This window comes from Panthera pardus, unplaced genomic scaffold (assembly GCF_024362965.1).
Source record: "Panthera pardus isolate Hobbes unplaced genomic scaffold, ASM2436296v1 HiC_scaffold_10, whole genome shotgun sequence".
Classification (NCBI taxonomy): domain Eukaryota; kingdom Metazoa; phylum Chordata; class Mammalia; order Carnivora; family Felidae; genus Panthera; species Panthera pardus.
The window spans coordinates 20,497,261-20,511,166 of NW_026526655.1; the positions used below are offsets into that span (position 1 = coordinate 20,497,261).

At 45.2% G+C, this 13,906-nt stretch overlaps 1 long non-coding RNA gene across 1 annotated transcript; it reads right to left on the bottom strand.

The window, feature by feature from the left end:
* Nucleotides 1-2,475: 2,475 nt before the first annotated feature.
* Nucleotides 2,476-3,530, bottom strand: LOC109265087 (uncharacterized). The gene is made up of 2 exons (XR_002079016.2): nt 3,385-3,530; nt 2,476-2,666 (listed from the first exon to the last, which is right to left on the bottom strand). It is a non-coding gene; the product is annotated as an uncharacterized LOC109265087 (long non-coding RNA).
* Nucleotides 3,531-13,906: the final 10,376 nt, after the last annotated feature.

A 13,906-nucleotide genomic window follows, 5' to 3' on the forward strand; every position in this document is an offset into this window, starting at 1 on the left:
TATTAGTACAAGGGAACCAAGCAGAGATTGGTGGAGACAACGGTGAAATGCCCCATCTAAACGGTACTTCTAAACTCTAGTCAATTGGGATGCAGTGTTGCTAGACAAATTTTTAAGAGCCACCAAGGAGTCAAAAATCCAGATTGTGTATGAAAGTCATTGGTTTCAGTGGTGGCAACTAGTTCGAATGTTTTTTGCTCACCCCGTGTTGGCCTGCATAGTCAAAACAGGTCTGTGGACTATAGTTGGCTCCTAAGCCATCAGGTGGACATACATTATGGGAGTGACATAATCTACTGTCATTGGAAAATGTATTGAAGTCGGCATCAGACAGCATAGTAACAGACAACTGTAAGATTTTGAAAGAGCGGAAAGAATGGAAAAAGACTTTAGGATTGAATTATAAACAGGCAAAAGGGACTGCACTCAAATTCATAAACTTATGAACTTCAATTTTGGGCCAGTTTCAACATCTGCTATTATGAGGAATAAGGATAATGGCGGCTTTATGTAGCATTATGACCACATTGCATCATACAATGTCCTGATCCTATGAATAGCCAGTTAGCTTTCTTCTTCCTGTCACTGGCTTACCTGCCTGAGGAACAGCTGGTTTAGGACAAGCAGGTTCTGTGCCCTCACCCCACTCCCCCACACCGACTCCCACCCCTCAAAATTAACTCTTTTACAAGAAGACTACCACCGAGACAGGGAGAAAGATGGTCCATAAAGACATCCAGCAAAAGGTGAAGACTCATGTATAGAAACTACCACAAAGGGTGGAAAAGGAAGAGTAAGGCTGACCCTTAGACAAGACACAAAAAAAGAAGATCCTGGCCCGGGCAGAACCAGTCTTGAGGGGCTAGGAGAGTAGAAAGACCACTCCATAATCTCTGCCTTTCTGTGATTTTGTCAAGTTAGTCCTTCAGTGTGTGTTTCAGTTGCAAAATTGAGATCACTGTTACAAGATCAGTGAAATAGTTAACACAAGCTCTGGGTAAAGTCTTGTTGGAACGTGGCCATGGCCACTCACCGTGGCTGCTTTTGCCTGCGAAAACTAAAACGCCTACCAACCTGTCCGTCACTTTCAAGGTCCCCCTCCAGTAGCCCTATCAGGTGCCATACCTCACAAAAGCTGCTGTGAGGTATAACGTGGGTCATGATTTTTTACTTCATACAGGGCTTTCACCAATAAATATTCAATGCCTTGGACACTAAGATTCAAAGTTCTCACACTTAATTTCAATTTTTGGGTGCCTGGGAGGCGGGTCTCCCGATGCCGTTACTTTGACTCTAGACTATCGGCTCTTACATAACACGCGTATGTGAACAAGGCCAAGTTCTATGTAAATGTGGCAAAAATGGTGAGTGTGATAGGGATGACTGGCACAGAATGAAGCAGGAAAGGCTACTGACCTCCTTTGTCTGTGCCTTCTCCCCAAGACTACACCAGTGTGTGCAAAGCATGTGATTACAACACATTCTACAAGATAGAGTATAGCATTACCACATTCCCAGGATGCCTCTGCTCCTGGGCGCAGGGACACTTGCCATAAGATCTTGAAACTACAATCTTCCCCCACTCCCACACTGAGAGCAAATGGGTCAACCAAGAACAAATCAACCATCATGGGAGAAACCCATGTTCCACTGGGAACAAGAACCTCATCGATATCTAGAAAATTTGACAAAACCCAGGGGCCTGCCTAAGTTGGCTGGACAACGGTTTCTGTATCTTTCACAGGAGAATTGGGTTCTAAGGCTGCAAACTTATAGATCAGCTTTGGTCTGGCGGGCATATGATTTTTAAAGGTGGCAGAACTGTTGCTCTTTAAGGGTAATGCGATAGGGGTAAGAGATGTCATATCTTTATGTGAATTATACAAGGTCCAGGTTCAATTACCCAAGGGATTCCACACAGCTATCAGAATTATTTGACCCCAAAGGGTCCAAGACTACATTGTATCTATAGCACAGGATTAGGAGAGGCTTGGGGATGTTGTCCTTTAAAAAGTCCCAAATACACATATGCAGTCTAGGCCTATCTTATGTTTTCACCCTTTCTCATGTTTACAGTTCCTGGGCTCCGTGTTGACATGACCCGAGCTTGTTTCTAGAAAAAGGGGTATCTTTGGGCACCTTCGTTACTCATTACCAACAAACAAAGCTAGAAGTATGAGCTGATGATCTGGTTCTGCGTTTTCTGGTTGTTATACCTCAACCCAGCCAGTTAGAAGGTCTATCAAACCAAGTAAATCCTTTTCATATCCAGAAAATATCTCAACCTATTCCATACCGAAACCCAATCATATTTTATTAGCAAGTCTCTTACACAGGCACTACATATTTCCTCCCGACTCGCTTGATTATCCCTCTACCTGTTCTACCCTACTTAGCCTATTACATGAAAAAAGGCGGGGTACTCCAGGTTGCCATAGGTCACTGTTCAGCTAAGCAAAAACACACAAAACACCATTTGTCAGTGAAAGGAGGGAAATTTTACTTAAAAGACCCTGGGCAGAGAGGTAAAATCGAAGATGATTATGGTGTTCTGGGGCCTGCACCAAAAGAGGCTTTTCTTATTGCTGGCCATGGGAAAAACTGTGACGCGGAAAGTCATGGGTTCGAGCAGTGTCTTCAACCAGATCATTGGCATATGCTGCTGACTAAGGAGACAAGAATGAGAAAATGTAAGATTTACACTGAGGAAACCCATGTGTTTTTTATAGAAGGACCTCTTCAGCTCAATTTCTCAGATTTCATCAGACATAAGGCCAGAGAGTATGAGAAACCCACCTTCAAGGGGCACCTGGGGTGGCTTAGTTGGTTAAGTGTCTGACTGCTGATGTCAGCTCAGGTCATGATCTCACAGGTTCATGAGTTCGAGCCCCGCATCAGGCTCCACGCTGGTACACAGCCTATTTGGCTTTCTCTCTCTCTCTCTCTCTCTCTCTCTCTCTGCCCCTCCCCACTAGCTCATGCTTTCTCTGTCTCTGTCTCTGTCTCTCTCTCTCTCTCAAAATAAACAAACCTTAAAAAAAAGAGAGAGAAAGAAAGAAAGAAACCCACTTTCAAAAAGGTAGGTCCAGGGGTTATGTCAACCTCTCTACTGAATGAAAAGATTTGAGGGAGGCTCTATCATAAAGAAGATAAGCAATGAACACAGAAATTCTGGCTTTTTGCAGGATTGGTGGGAAGCTGGGGGAGAGCTGGGGTTTTGTGGGTAGCAGAGAAGCCAGGGAAGAGTTGGAAGGCAGTCTCTGAGAGGCAAGTGGAGAGCTTTGCTTTGACAAAGTCATCACATTTTGGAACACCTGCAAGCCAGGAGGACAGTTCTTCGGGTTTACGAGGCCCCTTTGGATAATCAGAAAATGTCATCAATACCTTGTCTTCCTGATCTTTTTCTTCCATAACTTCTTTGCTTTCTGTCTCTGTAGTAAATCCTTCAGATGGCACGCTGAACACTTACATCTACAGGACTGCATCATCTTCTTATATTTCCCAATTCTGGCCAGCAGCAGGGATCTGGTTGCCGCGGCAGCCTCTATCTGCTGCCCCCCTCCCCCACCCCAGGTCCCTTCATTCAAAGCAGCCCACCCATCACTCCTTTTATATACAGAGACAAGTGCCCATGACATGGGAGCTCCTGGCAAAAGGACCTGATGATTAATGACGCCTTGTCACAATGGCTGTGATTCAGCATAAGAGCTTGGTTGGGTGGTTTGGGAGTACTGAGATATTTGGGGAAAATCAACAAAGTACCTATTAGGACTGCTGGCTCATCAGCTGGCTGCTGATCAGTGTAGCCCATGGGAACCACCCTGGATGATACTAACCAAGTGAAATTGCCCTGGCCTTTCAGACCCAACATCTTCAAAGCCTTTATTGGCTGGCACATTTACATGTGCATTCCTGGTCCCAACATCTTATTTTCAGAAAGAGCTTTTTCAGCAAGGATTTGAACTAATATGGGAATTTTTAAATGAATGCACTGAGGTATAACTGACACACAATAAACTCACATATTTTAAATGCGACAATTTTTTTAACGTTTATTCATTTTTGAGAGACAGAGATAGAGTGAAAGCAGGGGAGGGGCAGAGAGAGGGGGAGACAGAATCTAAAGCAGGCTCCAGGCTCCAAGCTGTCAGCACAGAGCCCCACGTAGGGCTCAGACTCACAAACTGTGAGATCATGACCTGAGTGGAAGTCTGATGCCCAACCGACTGAGCCACCTAGGCACCACAAATGTGATAGAAATTTGATAAGTTTTGACATAGGTATACACCCATGAATCTTTCTACACAAATCAAGATAATAAGTACACCCTCCTGTCCCAAACGTTTCCCTGTGCCCCTTCCCTGCTCTCTCGGAAGGAAGGAAGGAAGGAAGGAAGGAAGGAAGGAAGGAAGGGAGGAAGGAAGGAAGGAAGGAAGGAAGGAAGGAAGGAAGGAAAGAAGGAAAGAATGAAGGGAATACAGCCTGGTTTCAAACACACTTCCTGAACAAAGGCTGTAACGGTTCACCCTCTCCAAGAGGATCCACCTCATGTGGGGATTATCACCACCAGGGAGGTGATAATCCAAGCATCTCTCACAGTTCCTCTAGTTTCTTGCTTCTTACAGACTCTAGGAGGGAGGGAATTCTACAGTACCCCTGTTGTTCTTTTAACATAAGACCTAAGGTTTTAATCCCGGGGGACGCAACAAAGGTTGGGAAGAGAGAAAGAGAGAGGAAGAAAGAGAGGGACATCGAGTTGTGTTTTAACACATCTGTGAAGTTGAGTTTAATTTATTCTGTGTCCTGTTTCATCAAAAGTTACTAAGAGGGGCACCTGGGTGGCTTGGTCAGTTGAGCATCTGACTCTTGATTTTGGCTCAGGTCATGATCTCACTGTTCCTGAGTTCAAATCCCACATCGGGCTCTGGGCTGATGGTGCTGACAGAGACTGCTTGGGCTTCTCTCTCTCCCTCTCTCTCAGCCCCTACCCCACTCTCTCTCTCTCTCTCTCAAAATAATAAATGAACATTTTTTTTAAAAAAGTTACTAACCATCCAGTTCTTTCCACACCCAAAGAACTCAGATCTTTAAGCGAAAAGGATTGGCGTTGGTGATCATGATATTATGTGCTACAGATGGCTTGATAGAACAACGGATTTATGCATCCAGATTTGTACTGAGGATGTGCAGTTGCCTCTGGGCCTGTGTGTTTCTGTGTTCTTTCCTAGGCATTCATGGTGGCATTCATGGTGGCTCTTTCCTATGCATTCAGTGTGCGGAATGGGCAGAAAGGAAGTGAAGGGGCCGTGTTCATGAGATCCCCAATTATGAGTAAAGTATGCCTGAGAACTCACCAGCCTAGGTATATATCAACATGGATACCCACCCCCCTCACACACACCAAATGCCTGAATAGATCCTCACTTTGTGAACAAGATATCCTTATATAGGAACTTTGTTTCGATGGGGGCACCTGGGTGGCTCAGTCAACTGAGTGTCTGGCTCTTGATTCCAGCTCAGGTCATGATCTTGGGGTTCCTGAGATCGAGTCCTCCCTCGGGCTCTGTGCTGACTATGCAGAGCCTGCTTGGGGTTCTCTCTCTCCCTTTCTTTCTGCCCCTCCCCCACTCATACTCTCTTTTTCTCTCTAAATCAGTAAACTTAAAAAAAAAAAAAAAGAACCTTGTTTCAGTAAATAATAGTGATCCACATCTCAATTGGTGAGGACTTATTGAAAATCTCTTGAGTGCCTTTCTCCATGGTCCATATTTTTTTTTCAAAAAATGTAAAATATGTATGAAACAGCCTTACGTGAGAAATTATTCTAATTTCTTACACAAGAACAACCCAGCCCCTCCATCTACTAGCTGCAGGATCGTGGACAAGCTACCTAACCACCCTGATCCTGGAATTCAGCCATAATAATACCCACCACACAGGGTTGATGTAAGGATTAAATAAATAAGTTAGTATCTCTAGAGTGCTTACCGTATCCCTGGCACTGCTCCAAGCACAAGCGATTATCTTGGCCCTGTCCTCTCAGAGTATAAGGTGCCTGACAGCAGGCACAAAGGTAAAATAACAAGGACCAGTCAAGACCAGATGGCCATCCCAAACTGCGGACTTATCTATCCCGAAAGGAGGAGGCTAAAGTCAGGTAAGGGTGAAGCACACATGGGTAAAGTGAGCCTGGAAGAATAAGGAGCCTGTCATTTTCCATATCAGAGCAGCCGTGGTTGAATAAAGCCTCCTCTTAAAGAAGTTTGGCTGTGAAGCAAAGGAGAGAGTGGTCGCTAGAGAGAGGCTTACCTTTTGCTCAAAAACAACCTCCACTCTCCTCTGTCTCCCCTCCTGTCTCTCCTCTACCCAATGCACTCCTGACTGCACCCCCTACTCTCTCCCTGCAGGAACCTACTAGCCAAATACTCTACAGGATCAAATAAAGCAAGCACTGAAAAATGAAGTCAGGCTCCCCAAGGGCTCTGCACAGCTCCGGGCACTCGGGAGGTCCCCCGTGAGTGGTACATGACCTCCCCAAGTCTGACACTTCCATGTTGAACTCCATACTGTTACTTTACAACTTTGTTCTTAGCTGAGTTTTACTCTGCTCTCTTTCCTCAGCTGTCTTCCCCGAAACACCCAAAGGTTGATGATGAATCCTATAATTTTGCCCCTAGATCATCCCATCTGTTCCTGTACATTCAACTACACAACGCTCTACTTTGCCAATGCTCAAATCTACATCACCAGCTCCACTGCTCTCCTGAGCTAGTTACTTATATCCCATTTGTCCACTGAGCGCTTAAATAGACATGGTGTCTGTCCAGTAGACATCCCAATCCGGGCAACACTAAAACCAATACTTTCTGTCCAAATGTAGTTGCTGCTGCAGTATTTATTGTTGGCTATTCACTCAGGACGGAAGGCTAGGGTTCCATCTTTCCCTTCGAAGCTCATTCTTTTCACCTCTTCTGTCCCTCAATGTTTTATAATCCACTCCTTCTCTATCCCCATCACTTACTTGGGTCAGTGTCTTCTGGGTCTTAATATTCAAGCCTTTTGTCCATGTCTCTCTTCATGGTAAACATTAAGTACATGTCACCCCCTAGGTGATTAACCTCCTTGTCCCTATCTACCGGAGCAGCGAATACATGAGGAGACACTGCCCAATCGCTAAAATTAAGTAGATGCAGATTTAATTCCCACCTCTGCTATTTAGTATTTATGTGTTCTTCAGCAATTTCCTGAAGCCTATAAGGAAGTAATTTCTACCTGGGCGTTTAGTTTCCTCAGTAGTAAAATAATAGGATTGCCATTAATTCCATATCCTTCTGGCTTTAACTAAAAGAAGATTTCTTAGACGAGGAGAAATAAAATAACCTAAGTTTAGTAGATCGAGAGGCTTGGCTCCAGAAAATCAGTCTGACTAAATGTTGAAGGAAATCGTCCCAGGTCCCACTGCTCAGCCCTTCTCCTGTAGATTGGGTCGCTGACCTCATACTGACTTTGTGACATCCCAGAGTGAGGAAGTATAAGTCCACAGTTGCCTGGTTTCTTTAGACGCTCCTCCCTGCCTCATCTCAAGGCTCAGAAAACCATTTTCAGGTAAATAGCCAGAAACCCCACACTGGGATTCTAACATCTACCATGACTGGATGCAGCCACCCTAGGATACGGCACTTCTGCCCATCCCTTAGGACTCCATCTTTCTTCTGGAGCATAGAAAAAAGTACCACCAAGGACAGCCTGGGGGAGGAAAAGGATAGCAACTGGCCAGTTCTTCAGTGTGTGGTCCTGAAGGAGTGTAGGAGGAATACCGGGAGCAGTTGGGGGATGTGTAAGAGGTGGGGAGGAAGGAGGTGGTGATGGAGGCATTACGGAAGAGCCTTCATTCATTCTCAGGCACATGGAATGGCCTCAGTGAGAAGCAAGCCATTTGTAAGTATCCATCAAGCCCGCGTTATGAATAAGACATTGACCAGCTCTCCTGGACTATAAGGATGAATTAGATAGAGATCTCTCGACGTAGTTATCTGAATGTTTTCCATTAGAAGTGCCTTAAGTGAGAAGGAAGCTCAGAGACTTACAAATCGCCCTGTAACTCAGGGGACCTGAGGCTTAGTTGATGCTCTGCTATAATCATCCTAAAAGTATTTTTTAACAAGAGGCCGGTATAATCATCTTGCGCTGGGTCCCACAAATAACGTAGCTTATTCTGGGGAGACACGACTTGCCCAGCACAAGCATCCCAGGAAGTTTCAAGTAAGTCAGGCCAAACCATAGCGAAAAGGGTAATAAAATCATAAGGGAAATTCTGGAAAATGTCGAGTTGGCTTCGTGTGCCCACCTGAAGAACCTTCTGAGACTCTCCTACCCTAACCAGGGAAGCTTGTAACCTCAGTGTTGTCTTTGCTTCTTTACAGCATGAAGAAACTGCAGAGCACTCGTGCAGGACGGTGCTCTGGAGAGCATACAAATCTTTCTGCACGGTGACATAGTCCTTACTGGAACTCCAGAGCATCTCTGCGGTATTACCTTCCACATTTTCTCCCAGAACAAAAATGAGGCTGCCCAGCATTGAGAATCTCTTAATCAATAAAATCAGATCACTGCAACACTCAGAAGAATCTGGGTCTTTTTTTGCGGGGGGAGAAGGTGGTTATTACTAAAAAACAAAGGCTTTGTTCTGAAGATTTCACTAGGCAGTCACCCCTGCTGTCCCAGCATAGGGAGTGTGAGGGGCAAAGTGTCACCGAATCTCTGTGCTTTGGACTACAGAATTCCAGGATTTGTGAAGGAACTGCTTTGTTCCCCTTCGTTAGTGTAAATAGAGCTGAGTCTACTTTTCAAAATGTGAGAATTCTGCTCAAAAGAGCAATGTGGGAGCCAAATAGGCAACGAGACGTCGAGCAAGCCTTCTTGACAGTAAAATGGCTCCTCCAGCATCTCTCCTCTTCTTCACCCTCTCTGCTCACCACTAAGAGCTGGAAGTGGAGTTTCATCAGAGCAGGCCAAAGAGATATAATTGGAGTGCGATGTTCTCTCTTGACCTCACCTTGGTCAGTGGAGCTATAAGAGGCATTTATGCTAAAAATACTCCAGATACACGGGGAGTCTCCTCTGACCAATGGACCCTATTGGCATGTTGGTCACAATGCCTTGCAATCAATTACAAAGGCATTGACCCTTGAGGGTGGCAACAGTCTGTCACTCCGGTCCTTGGCCCCTTTTGGTGGCAACTCTTCTCCCCCTCACAGGGCAGATGTCCTCAAACTCAGTGACATGATTGTACTTGGCAGGTGGGATGATTTCAAGAGGGAAAAGTTTCCTGGAATGTGGCTCTCGGAACATGAAGGGTGAAGAGAAAAGCAGAGAAAGGGCACAGGAAAAAAAAAAGAGGCCAGAAATCTCAATAGTAGTGCCTCAAGGCACAGTGGCAATAAGCCTAGACTGGAGATGGGGAGATCTGGGCTTGAGATCTAAGTTTGCCCATAATTCGTGACTTTGGCCAAGTTACCCTTCATCCCCAGACCTATTTATTATGAAACTGTTCTCTAGCAACCCTACCAACTCAAAGTTTCTTACTCCAGTTGGTAGATGGATAAAACACATTTGTTCCTAAAGACCACATGAAGCCAAATGATTGAATATGTGTGACATTTTCATACCATAACACCCCTCTTTCTATTCAGAGGACACAGCCCTGTTTTTGTCTTATGGCTGAAGGGAACTGTGCCCCCAGTGAATTCCAGCAAGGGACAGCATCTTCTTCATGATGTTATAGACAGGGTTATAGTCAGTGTGGTCAGGGGAGTAGTTAATGTGAAAACATTATTTGGAAGTTTCTGAAGCATAAAATTTGGATTTACTTTGTGTGATATTACACCATGTGGCCTTATTGTTAATAGTTACAAGAGAAATTGACATATTCAAATAACTTTTCATTAAGTCCGAAAATAACAACAAAAATAAAACTTGGAGTTCTCTCCAAATGAGAATTTATATTTGTGCAGAAGACCTCCAAATTCACACCCTGCCTCTAAGAACTATTTCCCCCCGGTTCTCCATCTTTCTTCAGTATTAGATTCCTTCACTGTGATCCTAGAAGCACATGTAAGAAAGAAAAGGTAAATACAGTGGACAGTGGAGACCAGATCTACTTTTAAGTCAAGCAGGGAAGGCAGTGTGGAGCAGTGGAAAGTCTTTGTCCTGGGAATCAGCAATCTTGGGTTCAGCCATGGCTCTTGCACCACCAGGGTGTAGCCCTTGGACAAGCCTTTTGGCTTCTAAAAGAAGGGGTCCAGGTGACTCCTGAGGAACCACCCAGGGCCACCGCTCTTGTGTCTCCCGCCTTTTAGCAGCCTAATCTCTCTCTTCTTGGAAAATAGAAATTGTTTATGGAGAAACAGTTTTGGGAAAGCAATCAAAAAAGATGGGAAAGGAGCCTGGAGGATAAATGGGAAAGAATCCCAACACATCTTCAGGCAGAACCCAGACACCATCCAAACCGTGATGCTCCCTCGTTTCCCAGAACTGGATGGAAAGAGGCGAACAGAGTTGAGTTCCCTCCTTCTTTGGTCTTGGGCCCTGGTTTCTCTTTATTCCCTACTGGAGACCTGAGATAAGTCCTGAGCTCAGAGACCTCTGCCCCTGGTGAGACTCCTCTCTCGGCAGATTTCCCATCCCATGGCCTGCCTGAGCCCCCTTCGCCTGCCCAAACAGCAGCAGCTGCAAGAGCAAAGAAGACAGGGTGTGCATGTGAACAGGGTAGAAGGTCCCCACTTCCCTGCTGAGGTCAACATCTGGAGAGACTCAGGTTTTAGAGAGGGATTTGGACTGAGCCATCAACATTTGTAAGGACTGTCAGCAACTTTTCCATGTTTCTTCTTCATAAGCCCCAGTTCCCAGCCTGCTGGGAAGATCTATCCCTGGGAAGGCATCTCTTGGGCTAGCCAGGAAAACTAATGGAGTAAGTTTGAGCAGGAGAGGTGAGATGGGGCCCCACTAGAGGCCTGACGTCTGAAACAGTGATGCCCAAAGCCTGCCCCTCCCTAACCTAAGAGGGGGGCCATTGGGAGTGCTAGCGCCACTTTGGCCATCCTTCTAGGAGATAAAGACACTATTCTGTTTATCCACCTGTCTTCAGACAAGCTAACACTCAGCCCTAGAGAGAGGGAGCTGATAGCTCCTCTTCTGAAAGTATAAAGAATTCGGTTCTCTCTCCATGTCCCCTTAGCAATCAGAAATCATCCATTCCCTTTCATGAAGAGAAACAAAATTAAGACCCACCAGGGAAGCCAAAGTATGGAGGAAATAGTTTCATTGGGATCTCTGGGTTATTTGAAGGGATTCATGTAACCACTTGGTGCCTCAGTTTCTTCATCTGAAGAAGAAGAAGAAGAAGAAGGAGAAGAACAAGAAGGAGAAGAAGAAAAAGAAAAGGAAGAAAGAAAGAAAGAAAGAAAGAAAGAAAGAAAGAAAGAAAAAGAAAGGGAGAAAGAGTAAAATTACAGATAAGGAGACACTCAGCAGACTGAATTAACAAACAGTTCTCAAAAAAAAAAGGTTGGCTTCAGGTCTACCAAGTGTCAGGAGTGAACTCACTGTGCTCTATCTAAATTGCCCTTGGCTTAAGCAACACTGGGGCTGAAATGGAAAGAGAAACAGAGACAGGCAGCAATGCCCAATGCTCAGCTGTGCTCTGTCCTCATTCCAGGAGGTCTGATCCAGAAGCCAACCCAAACACCCCCAGCCCCACACGGGACAGGCCTGTGAGCACCTCCCCCCACACTGGGCTTTCCGCCGCTGGAGTTCTCAGCATTGAGTTTCTGAAACCAGAACTTCTCCTTAACCCTATGCAAAGGGGACTCTGTTGGTTTCTTCATCAGTTCCCAAGCCTGGCTGCCTTATTCTCTGTGATCTCAGCTTCCCCTTGGCAGAGTAGGTCTTTGGGGATGGGATGGACTTAAGAGTTTGGGGGGGGGTGGTGTTGGGTACAGAAATACTATCCAGTCTCCAGGACCATCCAAAAGATGTCATTCCAACTCAGGAGGCCAGTTCCCCTGCCAATGCTTTAGCCAGCAAGCAGCCTCAGGAGCAACAGAGCCTATGATGGAAGCAATGTTTTTTTCACCCTTCCCTGTCTAGAAATGCTCCTATGTGGTATTCAGAGTCATTCTGTGTCTTACTGTCTGTCCTCATAATCCCCAAGTAGCAAGAATGAATAAATGTTTATTGATCACCTACTGTGGACTGCATCAGTGCCCATGAGAAATGCAGTAGAAATAAAAAAAAAAAACAAAACAAAGCCTCTGACTACAAGAAGCCTACTGTAAAAGTCAGATAACATCAGGGATCACCTAACCCAACCAGCCTTTTTACAAAAATAAAGGAGCTGAAGTCCAGAGAAGTGACATTTATGAAATAGTAAGGACCAGAACCGAGACACATGGCCTCCTCTTGAGATCAGACTCACACACACCACATAGCAATGTGGGAAACAGAACAGGGTATCACACACCTAGCTTTGGTTGACTTTGAGAACAGTATTAAAGGACCACGGGCTTCGGACAAATTACGAAAAACAATGAGAATTTGAAAAGTTGGGGAAGCCTTCCCTGGAGAGGTGGGACAAAATGGGGAGGAATCAGATAGTCAGAAAAACAGAAGGACTTTTAGTTTATTCCACAAATACTCCACAAATGCTTATTGGGCTCCCGCTCTGTGGCAGGACTGTTCAAGGCCTTGGGAACAGATAGGAACGAACGCAATTTTTAAACTGCTTTCATGGAGCCTGCTTGTAAAAGGAACTAGGCTGAGGTATATAAGAAAGTCCCAAGATACAAAAAGGGAAGGCTGGGTCCTGTTTCCTGAAGCTCCTCCCCCTTTGAACAAATCAAAGACTCCAACAGAACCCGTCTGGAAACAGGATAATGGAAAGTGTCACTTATAATGGCTTTTCAAGGACTCTGGGTTTCAAAACATGACTTGTCATTTTGTCTCTATAGACATCAGAAAGAGATAGACATCTCTTTTCTATTCACCCAACTTTTGCTAAGAACCTGCTGCATGCAATGTGTTTGGTTCTTGAATGAGATGGCAGCAGGGGAAAGAGAAGGAGGGAGAGAGAGAGAAAATAATGATCAAGTTCCATCGAAATGTTTTTCCAAGGGACTGAATGAGTATAAGGTATGAAGGACAAAGAAGAAAAGGTTGGATGTTGAATCCGTTACTGGGGAAGCTGGGGACAGGGGACGTCCCAGCTCACACTTCTACTTGGAGCTCCACACCCAGGTACCCAGCAATCATGCAATATCTCTATTTGGAGATTTCAAAGGCACCTCAACTCTGAAAAAGTTTTAGACCAAAGTGCATGATGATCACCGCCCCCATGCCTGGCCTTTAGCCCAGTGAGTGGCACCGGCATCCAGGTAGAAGTATTACACAGGAACAAAAGCCACACCTTCTACACCCTCTGCTCTCACCAACCAAAGCCAATCCATCCATCACCAAGTCTGTATCTCCTGTCTACATCTATACATCCTGATCAGCACCCTTTCTGGCCCAGGCCTGAGCATCAAGTATTTCTGTCTCCTGAACCATTACTATTGTGTGACCTCTAGTCACTCTACCTCCCCACCAATCCAGCCTCTACCCAGCAGCCTCTAATCTCACATTACCCTCTTAATGGCTTCCCAATGCACTGGAGCCTAGTCTGGCCTCTGCCTCTCTCTCCAACCACATTCTCCACCGTGTTTGATGGAATTATCCTGCACCATGCTGGGAAGTCATTATTTACTGATTTGTGCAGATTTCTGATGGCTTTCTCCCTGATGAGGCTGAAAGCTGCCATGAAAACAGAGTCTGTCTGGTTTTATCCACAATCATCTTACATACTATCTGATCA